This window comes from Ictidomys tridecemlineatus, chromosome 9, assembly GCF_052094955.1.
Source record: "Ictidomys tridecemlineatus isolate mIctTri1 chromosome 9, mIctTri1.hap1, whole genome shotgun sequence".
NCBI lineage: Eukaryota > Metazoa > Chordata > Mammalia > Rodentia > Sciuridae > Ictidomys > Ictidomys tridecemlineatus.
This window is the reverse complement of record NC_135485.1, coordinates 121500144-121518748: the sequence shown is the minus strand read 5'-3', so window position 1 is coordinate 121518748 and position 18605 is coordinate 121500144. Positions and strand designations below refer to the sequence as shown.

At 41.5% G+C, this 18605-nt stretch overlaps 1 long non-coding RNA gene across 14 annotated transcripts in view; it reads left to right on the top strand.

Moving 5' to 3' along the window:
* The window catches only part of LOC144366916 (uncharacterized), a 175791-nt gene that overhangs the window by 101523 nt on the left and 55663 nt on the right, over positions 1-18605 (top strand). For 12 of the 14 annotated variants that reach the window (XR_013426115.1, XR_013426118.1, XR_013426112.1 and 9 more), the window contains 2 exons: positions 106-214; positions 1185-1291. This is a non-coding gene — a long non-coding RNA (uncharacterized LOC144366916). The remainder of the gene's footprint in view (positions 1-105; positions 215-1184; positions 1292-18605) is intronic. The other 2 variants (XR_013426109.1, XR_013426108.1) reach the window with 1 other exon arrangement.

Here is an 18605-nt window from a genome sequence, read left to right as displayed (position 1 = left end):
AGGTTGTGCATGACCCAGAGTATAACTTCTAGCCTTGTTCATTTCATTTCTGGACAAAGACAATTTACTTTCTTTTCTTCCTTCCCCTTTCTTATGACTCTACAGGGCTCCCTCTGTTTCAGGAATTGGTCCTACACTTCTTGAACCACTTGATCCCAAAAGCAACCCTGACAGAACATCTGATTCTCCATCACAAGGCAATGGATTCCAGATGGTAAAGCCTGGTCATTCTAGAACTATTGACAGAAAAGTTTTGTGAAGAGTTTCAATGGGCTTTTTTTTTTTTTTCTTTCTGCATTGCCTATCCAGAGTTTGGGCAGAACTTTTAGGGCTAGTTTTTCTTAGGAGTTATGTATTCAATAAATTCTTTAATTAGTTTAAGTGTCATGGAAGATCATGGAATGTGTTTGTTATTTTCTCTATAAAGTTTCAAGAAAGAATTTATGGTCTATCAAGGTAGCATGACAACGCCCAAGCATGAATAACAACATAAATTAAGCTAAACTCTCCAGAATTTTTAAAGATATATTATTATTTTGGACATTGGGTATTAAGAAATAATATGGCCAATATATGAAACAATGAGATCTATTGCATTGTACACCCCCATGGGGACTAACATTGAATATGTTTATAAAATAATATCTTCTAATGTTAATGCCATTGTTTTCTTCTTCTGTTTTGCTTTTTAATTTCAAAGCTTATCTTTAATTTTTCTGAAGCTTTGTAGGTTGAACTATGAGGAAGCACTGTTCCTGTGTAAGTTTTATGAGAGTCATCTGAATATGCATGTTTCTTGACTGTCAATTGTGCCTTTATATGGGTTCATAATAATTATCAGGCTTCATTTTGAATGAGAACTTTTTTCCTAAATGGAAATTTGTCTTTATAATATAATGCCACACTAGCTATTTAATGAACTATTTTTTTTAAAAACATTTTCTGTTATGCTGAATATTTACTTTATATTAATCATTCCCATAGAATTTCCATTTTTGGCTTCTTAGAATCTCCTCTGTATTCGAGAAAACAATTAGATTCATAATGATAGGAACAGAGACTTTTATTGTTCGAGTTACTTTCCTAGATAGACGGTGAAATTTAATCCTCTGTTACAATGTGTATTTTGTTCATAAGACAAAAAACTCAATTTGCCCTCTGAAAATATTCAATTTTCTTTCCAGAAGTATTTCATATAACATCCCTAAGGATTTTTGTAGAGGTTCCAGTTTACCCTGAATGTCTGGTTAAACAATGATCAAGAAGCAAATTATTCAGCCTTTGAGAATAGGTGGGTAAAAAATATAAAATGAGTGAGGACTGGTGTAGCCCAAAACCTTGTGTAAAGTCAACCTATCAATCACATATTTTTGACTATTCTTTTTTAAAAAAATATTTATTTCTTAGTTGTAGTTGGACACAATACCTTTATTTTATTATTTATATGTGGTGCTGAGGATCCAACCCAGGACCTCGCTCATGCTGGGTGAGCACTTTACCATTGAGCCACACCCCAGTCCCTTGACTGTTTTTTGTTGAAAGGTAGTTTAGGGTTCATGGATGAACCAAACAGATGTAACTCAAGATTATTGATTGAAAGGTAGGCAGGAAGTCAGCAGCACCTGGGATTGTTGTGTTATTTAAGCTTCCAAAATATTACCAAAATGCTATTTTTTTCTTATGTTACTCATGAATAAACTGATGATAAATTGCCCAAGTCCAGGCATCTAGTTACGGACAAAACTAAGATTGCATTCCAGGTTTTGGGGATGATGCTCTGACTGAATGTTTTTGTCTCCCCAAGATTCATATTTGAAGCCTTTATTTCCAATGTGATAGTATTAGGAAGGTGGTGAATTTGGGAGGTAATTAGGTTTAGGTAGGGTTATGAGGGTGGGGCCTCCATAATGGGATTAGTGCCTTTATGATACAGTGAGAATTTAGCTATCTGCAAGAGAGCCCTCACCAGGAATCAAATTGGTCAGTTCAGTTGAACTCTTCATCTCGAATTCCCAGCTTCTAAAACTAAAAGAAATACAGTCTCTTGTTGAAGCCATCCAGTCTGTGACATCTCATTATTGCAGCCCAAGCAGACAAAGGCTTGTTTAGAAATAACAATCTTAGTTTTACTCAGGGAATTTCCTTTTACTTTGAAGAGTACCAGAAGCAAGGGAGTAGGGAAACTGCTTGGTTATCATGAGTTGAAAAAAAAAATTATGGAGTTTATTGGCATCGGAAGACATTATAACAAATGAGTAACTTTACTGGAGGAAAAGCAAAGGATTCAGAACTCTCTTCAAGGTCCCTTGCCTCACCTTTGAAAGAGAATTAAAACTAGTACATGGCAAATCAAGGGTCAAAAAAGAATGCATTTCCATTTTCTTTTGTCCATGCAGTCTCTCCATCTCAAGAAAAAAGACTAAGTCCTGAGATCACACATAGGAACTATCAGCATTCCCTGAAGTGGGCGTCCCCTTATCTGAAGACAAATTACTTACATAGTCCAGACAAATGAGCTCTTCTCAAGTACCAGGAAACTGGGCTCTGTCTCTCCCCTCTCCTGCCTAGTAATGGACAAAAGGATGCTCACAATCAGGAGATATTATTACACCCTGTGGGTTTTTCCCTCTCTTTATTGCTTTGAATATTGTTAACATTCACCCTAAGTTCTTTTCCAACGTATCTATGCTACGGTTTGAGTGTGTCCTGCCCCATATTTTATATGTTGGAAACTTAATTTCCAAACCCATATGATGATGGAATTTGGACGTGGGAACTTGAGGAGGTAATTAGGATAGAAGAGAACATGAAGGTGGACCTGCTATGATGACAAGAGTGGCTTCATAAACAGAGGAACAGAGACTAGGTAGCAGCTTGCTCTGCCTCTCCATAGGATGCCCTCCACCATGATGCAGCAAGAAGGCCCTCATGACGTGCCAGGCAGCTCCTGGCACCACGCTTTTTGACTTTGCAGCCTCCAGCATTGTGAGCGAAATAAACCTCTATTCTTTATGGACTACTCACTCAGGTGTTTTGTTATAGTAAAAGAAAACTATCTACGACAAACTGTTCTCTCTAATCTTGGAGGAGCAAATTCTCCACTGCTCAGTGGTTTGCTTCCTCCCCTGGTTGGTTATTTTTTGTTGTCATCTGATTTGCAACAGAGGTTGCTTCAGAAGCTCCAGGCACTCTGGACCACCGAGGTATCTTCATAGAGTGGTCTGGGGTTGCTATCAGTCAGGGCCCTGTAGATTTTGGTGTTTCAGGTCATTTTTTAAATGTTATTATGTCACTCTTGGATTTCTGTGCTACCCAGGGTAGAAGTGAGACCCCACATCTGCGCATGAGCTCAGGCTAAAGTCTTTGATGGCTCACAATAACTTCGTTTTATCTCCTGCCTTAGTGAGAAGGGCAGATTCATGAAGCTTGTCCAAGCCAGTGGACAGAGCTGTTCTGTTCCCCTTCTTGAAACAGAGTGGCCCTCGATGCTCCCCACTTTGTCCAGAAGACAGTTCCCGCACTCTCATGTTTCTGGGTCCTGAGATCTTATGTTAAACCAGATCTCAGGCTCTTGGGCCTGTTTCTGCGATTGACACCCAGGGAGTCATGTGACTTCAGGTCATCGCTGTGGTTGTAAGGACTCACTTTCTTTCTGGCACCTAAGAAATTCTCTTTCTTGTTTTGGTTCTGAGCTCGCTGTTATTTTTTGGTCCTTTAATTTTCCAGTCAGCATTTCTATGTCTTTGGAGTGGGACAGAGGCATCCTCTGTGTCTACTCAGTCTACTGATGGGAAGTTTCCCATTACTGACTGTCTAGTATTTTTATTCTACTTTAAATGTTCTAGTGACCTATTGACATTCCTGAACATTTTGTTATTCTAACCTCTCAGTTACACTTACAAAATCATACACACACACATACACACACACACACACACACACACACCATACACAGAGGTGAATATATATATATATATATATATTCATAAATACTGTGAAGGAAAGCTATGTGAATAATGTGTTGCCTCATTAAGAAATGACTCACTTAATCACTATTGTGGTGAAGTAGATATTAATTCAGAAACCACTTTAGCCTAGAAAATGATGGGGAATGTATTTAAGCTCAGAATTTACAAGGAGGCTCTTGGAAAGGTTGAAAGCGCAGTCTGCAGAGAGCCTAAGGGTTGAAAGTCGCACTGGCTCTTGAGCAATGAAACTTTGGCAAAGGACATATTTTAATGAGGCCTCTTTTTTTCTTTTTCCCTGAGAGAGAGAAGACTGGAGTTCTACTTGCTGTATATAAAACCCCCTATAACCTCTTAACAGGTGTTCCCGGAATAAAGAAAACTACTGTTCTCTTCTCCTTTGAGACGTCTTGCACGTCCCACGGTTCAGACCCGAGCACGCAGGCCTTGGAGGGGATTGCACAATTAAATTGGTCCTTTCCTCCAGCTTCAGAATCAGAAGAGAAAATCAATTCCCATTTTGGATCTGGAAGCGAGTGGCTTTGAAAAGACCTTTTATTATATCTTGTCCTTGTCCCTTTCCATGACTCGTGGTCTCAGGAGGAAGATTCTAACTGTTCTTGGGTGGAATTTCTAGAAATACAATGCCGACAGATAAGGAGGGTCAGAAATCTGCGATTTCTTTGGAACAGACTGTTCCACCACCAGAACTGAAACCGTGTGTGTATTTTTAAGCATTTTTGAAAAAAAAAAAAAAAAAGAGTCACATCTCATTTTGACTCATTTTGTTTTAACGTCATTGGGAGGACAAGGAAGGCTAACATAACCATCTCAACCTGATTCTTGACCTGCTAAGAATTTTTTCTCTTAAGATACAGGAAATCAGATGATCATCCTTTTTTGAAAAGGTCAACCTCAGGGGAAGGGTTAGAAGAGCGTGTGGCAATTAAAATAAAAACAAAATAAAATTATAACACACCCCTTCTTTTGCCCTAACACCTCATAAAAGTAAAATCCCAACCCAAACAATGAAAACCCATGAGCTCTAAACAAAACCTAGCATGCTGAAAGATCCCAGTAAAAATATGTAGCGCTATATATATATTTTATTTTTTTAAAAAAAAGCATCAGGATGTTTTGAAAGCTGTGGGACATCTGGCCAGGTGGAAAAAGAGTATAAAAATGTCGAAAGAAGAAGGTCCTATTGTAATCATATTTTCCTAAATTTCTGGAAAAATCCATAAGGACAGGGCCTCTGGATTCCACTCCCTGTAATTAGGCAGCTTGGTCAGCTTGGGTTTCTTTCTTTTCAGGACTCATGAGTGAGCCTGCCACACACTAAGGCCTGCTTTTAAAGCACGTATGGCATTTCTTGTATAATAAAATCAAAACCACGTTTGTTCCATGCCTCGTACTGAAGGGTGTAGTGTTCATGTGGAGTTCGCATCTGCACTTTTATCAACGCAGTTTTTCTCAAACGAGCAGATATATGTCCAAGGGCTCTGAGTAGCAATCTGTCTTCATTTCATGATATTGCAAAGAAAGATGGCAACTGACAGTTTAGGTAAAAATTATGGCCATAAGCGATACTGTGGAGATGCATGAAGCCATTTTCTAGCTATTTCTAATGACCCTGGCAAGATTTTCTAAAGACTCACCACCTGGAGAAGAAAAAGTCTGGGTTGAATCTTCTGGTTTTTCCAGTTTGAGAGGGTTTCTCTTCAAAAGTGCAAAATATTCTATGTTCCAATTCATGTGCAAAATTAGTTTATCAGGTACATATTCTTTTCTTCTCCCCATCAAGAATTCAATTCCTAGTTAGCTTATTATACATGTAACAAAAATATAAATAAAGGGTTTTTATTTTTTATATTTATTTTTTTTTTAGTAGGGAGAAACTGAATTCTATTTCTATTGCGCATCTTCTCTCCACCAATCCTCAGGCCAGAAATTTGGGATTTCCCTTCTTTACATTAAATTTTAATTTCCCCCAGGATAACAGACCCATGCCTTACCATAACAGAAGATTCCATCTATACCATGATGGAATACCTGGTGTGACCCAGATCTTCCAGGAGAGATTTTTGTTGTCTTGTTAGAAACAATATGGTGCCTCGAACAGCCCAAGCCAATATAAATGTGACCAGAATGGAACACACGGTCTCAAGAATTCTTACCATTCTCAAAATTTTCTATTTGCTGATTTGGATTTATTGTTTTTTTTTTCTTTTTGCAAGTTGTTTTATTTACAACGCCAGCTTTTAAAAGCTCACTAAAGTTAACAGGACAATAAACTAAGCAGAAATCGCTTTATAAAAAAGAGGAAAAGCCCCCAATGCCACATTCTATGGGGAACCCATAGTTCAATTTTATTCCGAGCAAACACAACAGAAACTTCTGATCAGTTAAGAAGAAACCCAGTCATACGTTTGGAATCTGTATTCAAACTTCACATGCAATGAGGACGACATTGTGCTAATACAATTGATTGGCTGCCGCACTTATGGGTTGCCTAATATAAAGGTATTTATTTATTTGTTTATATAAATGATCATGAAAAGCGCAATGAAACTGTGTTTGGAACCGTCTCTATAGTGTTGCAGTCAGACGTAACCTTTCAATTCTTTCCATACCGCTGTTCTCCTTGTATACCTGGGCTTCCTCCTCGGCAGTAAAGTCATTTTGATGTTGAAGTTCTTGCAAAGGTCCTTAAAAGTTTTCCACTTTATAATTGTGAACACTCTTGTGTGTAACAGCAAACCTCTAATGTCTAAGTAGTTTGCAGCCAGAATAAATTTAAAAAGTGTTCCTTGGTCAACTTTCAGGAATTCTTGATCCCAAACAGAGTTATCCTCTATCACTTTTCTTTGTTCTCATTATCTGCAGGAGGAGGAAGGTCATTCTTGTGGTGGGTAAACCACTGATGACTTTTTCAAATATGGCTGCATTAACATTGGGTTGATCCTGGGCACTGAAGGATGTTTATCGGCATCCCTGGCAACCATTCTTCAGATGTCAGTAGCTCCTCCCACCCCTCCCCCACTGAGAAACTTGTCACATTTACAATGGAGTCACTTGTGTCAAACCCTCACAAGATGGAGTAAAGAAAGGCCTCCAAAGAGGAACCTGGTAACTGTCTTCTTCATCATCCATTCCCAAATCTTCCAACATTCCAGTCAGAGGTTGGAAATTTATATGTCAACTCTCTCTATCAGACCTCTGAAACTTAACTGAAGGCATGGTGTTCAGTCTCAAGGACATGGTGGCTGGAGGCTGACAGGGCTGGGGCAGGGCCCATCCAAGGAGAAGAGATAGTCAGAGGACAAGACCACTCTGGATTTTTAAGATAAAATATGTGCTTTGTTAGTGTGGAAAGGAACTATGGAGATAAAGTAATCTCACCTCCAAAATGAATAATGAGAAACTGATGTCCAGAGAAATGGAGTCTAAAACCAAGATGTCAAATGATTGCTTTTAAAAATTATCTTAGATTCTGTGTTTGATTCATGAATGAACCCAAAGGATAACAGTCCAAGACAGAAAAGAAATGATAAATTGCAGGGACCCGTAATCTCTGTGCATCTTAATACTCCACAGGTGTTTAAGGGCATCATCTCCATAGTTAATGTTTAATAAGGCATGACGGTTTTCTGCTTCATAGCCTTCTTATTCTGTTCTTTGGAAAGAATTATGCAAGGCATTTGTTTCTTCAGCAATTACTTTATAGACTTAAGTAAATTTAAAAAGATTCATCTTTATAATCCTTGTCCCATAACTCTTCCCCCCACAGTTCAAACTTAGATGTGTGGAGTTTGGAATCTTTTGGTCATAGATAGCTGAGGTTAAAAGGAGTGGGATAGGGTTTGAAACTTGATAAAGTGTCTGAGTTTTGTTATGGAATGAGGTAATAGCAATCTCTTGATATCAGGAATAGGAATTGCCTCTCCTTGGTGAGTCAACACGATAAGACTTCTCCAGAATGGCAAGTATTGCCAAATTTGGATTTTCACCATTTATGAAAGCTCTTTGTACAGAGAGAAGTAATTTTTTTTCCAAAATACTTTGTAAAAAAAAAAATAGAAAAGAAAAATCTGAAGTGATCATCTATGTGTTCGTTTCTGAATTTCACTGGTTCTCAATCAGGGACAAACTTTCCCTCCAGGTGACATTTGACAATGTCTAGAGACATTTTGGGCTGTCATGATTAGTGTCAAGGTCAAACAAAGATATAGAGATGAATTCGCATGCAAAACAAAGAGAGGGTGGCTAATCAGGACACAAGTATGCAAGCCAGGGTAGCCTCTGATATGTCTGAGAGCAAAGGAAAGTTGAGATTTTTATTGGGTAAAGAGAGAGCTGACTGGCCCTTTTATGAGAGGGCTGGTGAGCTGATTGGCAGGTGGCTGCGGTTAGCAGGTGGAGGGGTTGCACAGTCAGAGCAGTCTGTTTCACTGGGTAGGGCAAATGTTCTTGTATAAATGGCTTCACGTGACCGATGTCGTAGGCTGTGGTTTAGAAACTTTTCTTGTGATGATTCCTGTAACCAGGCACATTGTGCACAAGAACTCTCCCTTCACGGCCTCCCCTGGCTTCAGGTTGTCAGGTTTGACACAGTGGCACCATGTTGAATCTGACAACTCTCTTGGTTGGTTGGGAAGCGTTACCGGCCTCAGGAGGATAGCAGCCAGGGATCCTGCGAAACATCCTACGATGCCCAGGATGACATTTTTTCCCCAATAAGGATTTATCTGGCTAAAATGTTGATCTTTCTGAAAACTTCTCCTTTTTTAGAATTTGAACAGTTTCTAGAACTGACGGTGACCTGGTGGCCCTACTTTGTGTGGTATGACATGGTTGAAAGCCAGCACGTGCCAGGTCCACTCCCTCCAACGTTCTTGAAAGCACACTTTTGCCAATCAGAGAGGGGATTGTTGACCAAGGCTTCTATCTCCTGACTTCTATCTTGGAATACCTTGCTATGAAATCAGAATGTCTTACAGCATTTTACAAACACTGAAGTTGTCGACAGTAGACAATTGCAAAAACAAAACAAACAAACAAAAAACACACACACACACACACACACAAAAACATGACATAAGAATATCCCCAAACCCCAAAGAAAATGGCTGAACTCTTAACCCCTTCACTCACCCCCCATAAATATATCAGAGTCAGTGTGCTCCCTCGCTAGCCTTTTAATCATTAAAAACAAGTAAACAAGGGCCAGAAGGAAACAGACTCCATTCTCCTCCTGTCTTAAGCCTGTAAAACTAGAGTCCATTTGGGATAAAGTATTCTGCAATTTGTGACCACTTTAGTTTACTACAGAAGAGAAACGTCAAACATCTTTATCTAATTTATGAAGTTGTACCTTGTCCAGGTTTGGTTGCCGATTGGAGCATGTTTGCCCTTTCCCACATAGTTGAATAGAAAAAGAACACATGTGTTTGTCTCCTTGTTGTCGTCTGAAGTGTTCATTTGTTGTTGCTCAGTTAGTACCATCTTTGTAGTCTGCACTGTTCTTGTTTCCATAGAAAATACGTAGTGCTACAGCTTCTTTAAAAGGTGACCTGTTTGTTCCTACTACATTGAAGTTTCTTGCTAGTGGACTCTGGTTTCTTCTCTTTCTTCTTCATTTCTCCTGATTTGGGGAGGAACTATAAGGTCCAGAGGATGCCACACACGTGGGACATGTGTGTTTAACCCATAGGAAATGTGTAGTGCTGTACTTTGGATATAAAATGTCCCCCCAAAGGTCCATAGGTTGAAGGCCGGGTCCCCAGCTTATGGCGCTATGGGAGGTGGTGGAACCTTAGCAATGTAGGATATAGTAGAAGGAAGTTAGATCATTGAGGGCATGTCCTTGGAGGGAATTTTGGGACCTGGCACCTCCACTTTTTTTTTTTTGGCTTTCTGGCCTTGAGGTGATCAGATTCCTCCACCATGCACTCCCACCATGATGTACTGCTTTGCCACAGCCCCAAAAGCAATGAGGCCAACCAATCATAGACTAAAATATCAAAACTGTATGCCAAGATAAACCTTTCCTCTTTTTAAGTCGATTATCTCAGGTACTTTGTTATAGTAAAAGAAAGCTAACTAATACATGTGGGTTCCTTTATTTTATATTGCTGTTTTTAACTTATTTTAAAATTAAAGATTATTTTTAAAATTCATATGGTATAATACATTACTTAGAATGTTCATGTGTTCAACCCATTCAGTACGATCAACATTATCAATAATAATCTTGATGGCTATGATGTCCAGCAGTCTGTTGAATTTCCCCTTGTGTTATTTGATTTTCAAAACAACCCCATGATTCAGATGGTATTGTTATCCCAATTTTTACAGAAGAGGAAATAAGGCTCTTATGGTTTAGGTATGAGGTATCCAACAAAAGTTCCCTTCCACTGGGATGTTCTGCCTCCCCTTTGGCACCCAGAGTTATGGAGTTTGTTGACCATGGACCGAACCTCTGAAACCATCAGCCAAAATAAACATTTTTCCTCTATGTTTTCAGGTCTTTTAGTCACAACAACGATAAAATATCTGATGGAAACAAAGGCTTAGAAGGGTTATGAAGCTACCTTCATATCCTTAGGTTCTGATGGGGAATGGTGGAACTTCCTCTAGTGCTATCCGATGCTAGAACTTCATTGTGAACCATGCGGCTACTCTGCCTCCACATTCTTGGAGCATCTATTCCCATCGATTCCAGGCCAGGCTAGTAACTGTTTTTCATTTTTTTTTTTTTTTGGAGGGGTGATAGTGCTAGCGATTGAAACCAGGGTCTTGTGCATGCTAGGCAAGCGCTCTACCCACTGAGCTATACCACTAGCCCTGTGTTTGGGGTTTTAAACATGAATGACACCGTGCCTTCCTTGGAGGAAATTCACAGCTGAGTGAGGGATTGGATACATAGATAAATATTTGAGCTCAAATGTGTGAATAGATCTTGTACCCACAGGACATCTGAACTAGACACCTGGCCAGGTATCCCGTGACATGACCCCACCACAGGGCCCTCTCTCTTCAACTACCCCATATCCAGGAACCACGTGTCCATCTGGGCCTCTGTGCTTCAAGGGGATGCCCTGACCTCAGAGAGAGGTGGAAACAGGACAAGAAGGTGGTCAATGCTTCCCCATACACAATTAAATCTAAGAAATGCCAGGTTCAGATGACGTTGCTACTCTCCGGGAACATGAAGTTTGGTCAAGATACTTCAGAGAAGTAGACCACAGTCTGATTCCTAAATGTACCTGAGGGAGGAATGGTGGGTCACCTCGAACGATCCTGTGTGGGTGAGTGATGGAAAATTCTCTGGGATTCAAGTAGCTTTAGAGCTTCCCTGAACAGATCTGGCATTTTACGGATGAGGACGACGAGACTTTTCTTCAATGAGGCCTCCTTGTAGAAAGGAAAGGAGTTTGATTAGCTTGGCCAAGAGCTTCTAATCTGTAGAGTGGGATTTGAAGTCAGTAGGCCATGAGCAGGTTCAGTGCTCTTAATCGGAGGCTCACGTACTCTGGTTGAAATACAGCTGGACTGGCTTGCCCATCTTGTAGCTGGCCGACCTCAAGAAAGGTTCTAGACTGTCTGTTTCCAGTCAATGGACTGCCACATCCGGCACTTGCTCTTCCGCTCCGCTGTGGCCTTCCAGCACCTGGCACTGATGATGTGGAGTCCCCTTCCCTCAGTTGCTTCTTTTCTTTCCCCTGTCCCTTTGACTTTTACCACCAGGTCTTCCATGTTTCTCCACACGTCTTCTCCAACCAAAGTTCTGGCATCACACTGTGTCCATTTTAATCAATTTCTCTAGGTAAGCAACACCCCCGGTTTCTGATTCCTTAGACCTCTCCACCCTAATCTCTAATCCCATATTTCCAACTCACTGCTAGAAATTTACCTGGATGTCTTCAGGTATTTTTTTTTTTTTTTTGGACACAGGTGTTGAACCCAGATGGCTTTTAATAATGAGATACACCCCCAGCTCTTTGTATTTTTTTATTTGGAGGCAAGTCTCAGTAACCTGCTTGAGATCTCATTAAGTGCTGAGCCTGGCCTGGGATCTAGTGCTCCTCCTGCCTCAGCCTACTGAGGGGCTGGACTTAAAGGTGAGCACCACCATGTCTGACTCAAGCATCTTCTGATCAGCGTATTCAAGACAGAAATCATCTTTCCATCAAAACCAGCTTCTCTTTTGCAAAATCTCTCTGTTCTCTGATCCCCCCAGGTTCAAAAGTTCATGTCATCTCTAACTCTTTCCCATTCATTGTCCACAGAGCAATACATCTCCAGGTGGGTGGTACGAAGTTCAGCTCTTCAGTATCCACAGGAAACATTCTCCCGTTCATTCCTCTCATCCATCCCCATCTAGCACCATGTGGACACCTTCCACTTTTCTTCCTGCCCTGTTAGGCCCGTGTTCCAGTCTATTCTGGGGCTTTTATCAGAATATTTCCCTTAATCACGTTCTGATCTTGTCTTCTACTTGCTCAAAAAATCATCCGACCTTTCTGATTAACCTTCCTGGATCATATGCATATGCACTTGGGCCCTTCTGACCGACACCAAGCAAACTAAACTACTTGCCATTTCCCAGACACACCCATGGATTTTCTCCTCGCTATCTTGCCTCCTGCAGTCACACAGACTCCACCTCTGCCACTGACAGTCTCTCTGTTCTTTGAACTCCACCTTGAAGGCTGTCTCCTTCACACTAAGCTCGTCTGCATTTCCATTCTCAGGACCTTTGGTCTGACAGTTTTCCACCCTCCTCCTACTCTGCTTTGGGCAGCTTTTCCTACTTTATGGTTTGTAATTTCTGCCACTTCAGCTCTTTCCCTTTCCTTTAGACGATGATGAGTCCTCTACACGCAGATGCTGTGTCTTGCTTGTCTCAGTGCCTTCTCTTCTCCCAGACCAGGACTGGGCCTGGCGCATTAGAAACCCAATAGCTATTTGTGCACCTCCATAGTGATGCAGACGGTGTATCTGCTGGAGAGGAGGCAGGGGCGGGGGGGGGGGATGGAAACCATAGGGGCCCACTTCCTGCTGCTGCTACAATGTGTTGTCCACCGTCTGGTATCTATTTGACATCTCAACGTGTCCACGCCATCACATGGCCTAGAAGAAGAAGAAGAAGAAGAAATCCAGGGTTATCTACTGTCTCCTTGAGGCTTCAGCTAAACAGAAGATAAGGTTTGCAATGGTCTACACATGGTTTGAGTGTGGCCCTCAAGGGTTCAGGTGTTAAATAATCCTCATTTTGAGGTATAAACCAGGTAGAAACAGTCTTACTATGATATTTAGAGGTTGGACCTTTTGGAGGTGATCAGTCTTAGATAAAGTCCTTTGGTGAAGCGCCCCCCCACACCATGATTGAATACTGATGACTTTATAAGAGGGGGGCGGGTATGCTAGCTTACAGATAATAGACATACATAGGCACATTCCTGTCTTTGACCATGTAATGCCCTCCACTGCCTTGGGACTCTGTCAGCAAGAAGACCATTACTTGATGTAGGCCTTCAACCTTGGACCAGTATCGTGAGCCAAAATAAACCTCTTTTGTTTATAAGTTATCCGATCTCAGGTGTTTTGTTATAGTGGCAGATGGACTAGGTTGGAAAATTAAAATAACAAATAAACTTGGAGCTATAGTTAAGAAAAAGAGAGCAGAGAGAACAGGAAATCCTAGGTTGCTGAGAGGTATTGGTATGAACACCTGAGTCATGGACAGATGTCTTCCAGGTAGTGTTAATATGAGACGAGTTTCATGGGCACCATGCTTTGCCTCCTCCCAGCTGATTCCTTCCAGCCCTCCTACTCCACCATTCCTCTGACCCTACCAGGACACAATCCCCTGGTCATTTTAAATTATCCTTCTCCTACCCTGACCTCCTGTCCTGGTTTCTCTTCCATTATGGATTGAATTGTGTGGACTCTCGCCTGCAATTCAGATGTTGAAATCCCTCCTCCATGTATCTCAGAATATGGCCTTATTTGCTACGAGGGTCCTAATGCAGATCATCAAAGTCACTGGGAGAGCCCTCATTCAATATGACCTGTGTCCTTATAAAAAGGGGAACATGGAGGGCAGACACATGCAACAGGGAGATGCCACGTGATCACAAAGAGAGCTCTCTGCCAGCCAGGGAGAGAGGCCTGAGCTTACCATTTCTTCACATTCTTCAGAAGGAACCCACCTTACCACCTTGATTTTGGTCTGGCCTCCGGAATCCTGAGACCACACATTTCTGTGGTTTAAGCCACTCAGTTTGTGGGACTTTGCTACAGCAGCCCCAGGAAAGGGCTAAATCTTCCTGACAGCAGAGATGCCCTGGCCTGTCATCACAGCCACCCCATAAAGCCAGTTCATCCTTGTCCTGCTTGTCTGGCAACCAAACGCTCCTCGATCATCCTGGTTTAATCCAATTCTTTGTTTACTCTGAGCCTGAACAGCAGCACATTGTGGGAGCAGAACACATGCAAGTTGAATGGTTTTGCTTATAACTCAGATTAATTAACCTGAACTGGGCCTTTGGCCATACCCAGCTGCCATACCATATCTCCCCAGAGTCCGTTCACTCTACCATCCAAATGGCCATCATAGACCTTCCCCTTTTTCAGCCTTCCCACACCTCCTTCCTACCCACATGCTCCAGGGATAGCATTGCTGCCTTGCTCTTGGAGAGAGTTAACTAAAGGAAGCTGTCTTCCCCTCCACATGCACCTATTCACCTGGATCTGTTTCAAGGTCCTCCGTCTTGTCTCTGGTTATTATGGGTGAACCGTCTGTGTCCTGTCCACAGCTGGCTTCTCCTTTTGTGCACCTGCTTGCACTTGCTCTTGCCTATGAAGGGACACTGTTTCAGCCATCCCCTCCTGTAACAACCTTGTTACATCCTCTATGCTGCCCCCCCTAGAATTCATATGTTGAAGTCCTACCCTTTTAATTCAGTTAAAATGATACTTGGGTGAGTCCTAATCCAATATGATGGGTGTCCTCATCAAGGATATGATTGGGACATGGACACACACCAAGGGAACAAACCAAGTCACCAGCACGGCCAGCACCTTGATCTTGGACTTTAGTCTTCAGGACTGTGAGAATGAATTTCTGTTGCTTAAGTCATGCAATGTGGGGTTCTTCATTACGGAAGCCCTGGCAGATTCATGCAAGTCTACAAACACACTGTCATATCTCTCATCTTAAATAATCCTACCCTTTCTTATTTTCTCACCACCTTTCAGCTGCTTCTTCATTCCTGTGCTCCTTTATAGAAAAATCTTTACCTGTCTGTATTGGCTTTTTCTTCTCTTTGTTTTTCTTCTACCTCATTTTCTGATCTCCAAGTACTGGGGTATACCAGAGATTAACCTTTGAACCTCTCCACTTCTCTTTCTATGCAAAGTAATTCAGTCTCCTGGCTTTGAATATTTCTCATAAGCTAGCAATGGCTCAGTTCATCTCCCTCTTGTGATTCAGGTGTGTATCCAACCACCCATTGAGTACCTCTACTTGGAAGCCTAAGCCATCTCCAACTTAATATAACCCAAACTAAGCTCCTGATTTCCATCCCTTATCCATTAAAGTCCCAATCCTGCTCCCCTGCCAACTTTTCCATCTCATAGATGGTTATCCCATTTTTCTAATTGCCCCCACAAAAGATAAACCAACCAAATAAAATAAAAAACAATGAGGTTGTCCTTGAATCCTCTCATTCTCTCACACAGCCATCTAATCTATCAGTGAATCCTGTTGAATTTTCTTACAAATAAATCCAGAATCCACTCATTCCCCCCGCCCCACCTTCCACCCCCACTCTGCCCGGTCCTCTACCACCTAGCTAGGTTACTGTGATTGACACCTAGCGCTTTTTCCCCTCTGTGTTCTTATCTTTTGGCTTCATTTTAGTCTCAATCCAGCAAACAGAGAAGACTTTAAAAATATAATATCAAACATGGAGCTGCCTGCCTTAGACCTCTGTACTGGTTCCCTGGTTCACTCAGAGTAAAAGCCAGTTTTTTACTCTGTCGGTCTGGGCTCTGGAATCTGCTCTTCTATTCCCTGAATCCATTCTTTCTCTGAGCACATCTTTTCCCTTGCTCAACCCTCACTCACTGAGCTCTGGCCATGTTGATTTCCTTGCAGTTTCTTAAAGATGTTGAGCAGGCTAACTCCTCTATTTGGTACATTCTCGCCTTAGGGAGAGCCCAATTATTGTGCTTCCTACCAGCCAAGTCTATTTTAAATGCCTTGCAGGTGAGAATGCATCGAATCTGCATGTCTCATGCCCTCACTTCCTCCGGATCTCTGCAGTCTTTCTAGAAAGTCCCCCCCCCTCCTCCTCCTCCTCATTTTTATCCTTCTCCTTCTTCACCAGAGATTGAACCCAGGGGTGCTTAACCCACTGAGCCACATCCCCAGCCTTTTTTATTTTTTATTTTGAATCAGGATCTCCCTAAATTGTTTAGGGCCTTGCTAAGTTGCTGAGGCTGGCTTTGAATTTTCAATCAGCCTCAGCCTCCAGAGCTGCTGGGTGGGATTACAGGTGTGCTCCACTGGGCCCAGCTCTAGAAAGTTCCTTTCTGACCATCTCATACCAGAAAACCTCAGTCTCTCCCTACTGCTTCCCTCGTCTTTCATCCTTTTTACTATTTTTTCCTAATCTCATCATTCATGAAATTCATTTACGTCTTTATTTTCTTATTTTATGTCTTCCTTCCCTGGAATTATTACAAATTTCCTGAGGCCAGGAACCTTCTTTGTTTCCTGCTTCTTGAGTCACTGCCTGACTAGCTGGATTTTATCCTTGGTGCTACCTAGGAGCCAACCAGTGGGTTCAAACTCTGGCTTTGTTACTTTTTAATGACCGTAGATAACTCCTTTAGCCTCTCCTTGCCTCGGTTTCCTCATATGTGAAATAGAAATAATTATAAGCACCTTCTCAGTTGCCTGAAGAACTCAGTGAATGACAATAAGTGACGTGCTTAGAAGCACAGGCTGAGAAATGGTCAGTGCTGGGTAAAAGCTGGTAATTGTTACTCTCAGGGACGGATTGACTATGATAATGAATCCACTTCCAACTAGGTGAGGATTAACTGTAATTCCCGTGAAAGTGATTTATATGCTACATAAATGTACTATGTGTATATGTGTGAGGGGTTTGAGTGTGCATGTGTGTGTTCTGTCCTTGTCACAGTATTTAAATGTGGTTAAATGTATGGGCTCTGTAGCCACATTGTTCACGATCCAATCCTGGATCCACTCTGTGTGTGTCCAACTGCAAATTACTCAACCTTTGTTGAGCATCCTCATTTGTGAAGTGAGATTAATGATAACAACACTAATAATAATATGTAATAATATCTCCCTCATTGTATAGTTTTATGGCTTAAACACAATAACACATAGAAAGTGCTTTTGCCAGTGGCTGGGGATAACTCATGATGGATCCATGTACCTGGGGCCTTAGTGTAACAGCTCTATGAATCTCCAAGTTTTACAGCATAGTCTGACCTTGTGTGTCCCTTTTGGCTAGTAAAGTGGTTGGTGAGGGACTAAATAATAAGTCCCAGGCTTGGGGTTAGCCTATTCTGCCTCATAACATGCAAACACTTAATACTAATCTGGATTTTTCCCACCCTGGCTAATCATTACTTCTCAAAAATGCTGACCAAATCCGAAAATAATCTTCAGTTCTGCCATTAATTTAAAAAGTAATGTTTTCCAGTGTGGCTAGCTTTCACAAACCACTCTCCCGCTGAATGACATTCATTACTGTGGTGGGTATTCATTTTTGTTAAATTAATCTTTTAAGAATGAGTAATGACCATAAGAGTTGGAATATTTTTTTTCCTCTGTGAGTTGGGATGCAGTTTGGAAATTCAACATGGCCTGGCTGCAGTCGCGGAGATCTGTGGAGTGGCTTGTGTGGCATGATGAGGGTTGTCATCATTGTTGCGTTTATTTTTAAAGTAGTTGTGTTACCTGGTGTGAAACCTGGATGTGTCTCCAGTTATACAGAATCTCAAGGATGCTAGAAAATGATGGTAACAATTGCCAGCTCAGCAGCTTCCATTTGTCTTTAACTCTTGAGATTGGGAAAGGTGAAACTGTAGTGTAGTATGTGTGTGTGTGTGTGTGTGTGTGTGTGTGTGTGTGTGTGTGTGTGTGAGAGAGAGAGAGAGAGAGAGAGAGAGAGAGAGAGAGAGAGAGATGAGCAATGAATCAACTTAAACCCCAAATTAGTTTCCAGTAGCCACATAAAATAGCTCCATTCCTATAACTCTGCATTACTACCTAAACTAGTTTATTGTCCTTGGAACTGCATCTCTAGCCCATGTGTTATTTGATTGGAATATTAATCTGTGTTTTATTTCTCTGGCTATGGATCTTATATTTATTTCCATAATGTAGCCAGGCATTTGTCTCCTTATCTCAGGGGACTTGGGGTTATAGGTTGAAAGGAGAAATTTCCAGGCACCTCAAGATGGCCATCCATCTTGTTGTTGGCTTCTGAAGTCTGACTTGTGTTGGCTCCTCTGATGGAGGGAAGAGGGAGATGAGGATTTTGAGAGGCAGAATCCAGAGAAGCCAAACTGGATGGAGGGTGGCTTTTTCTG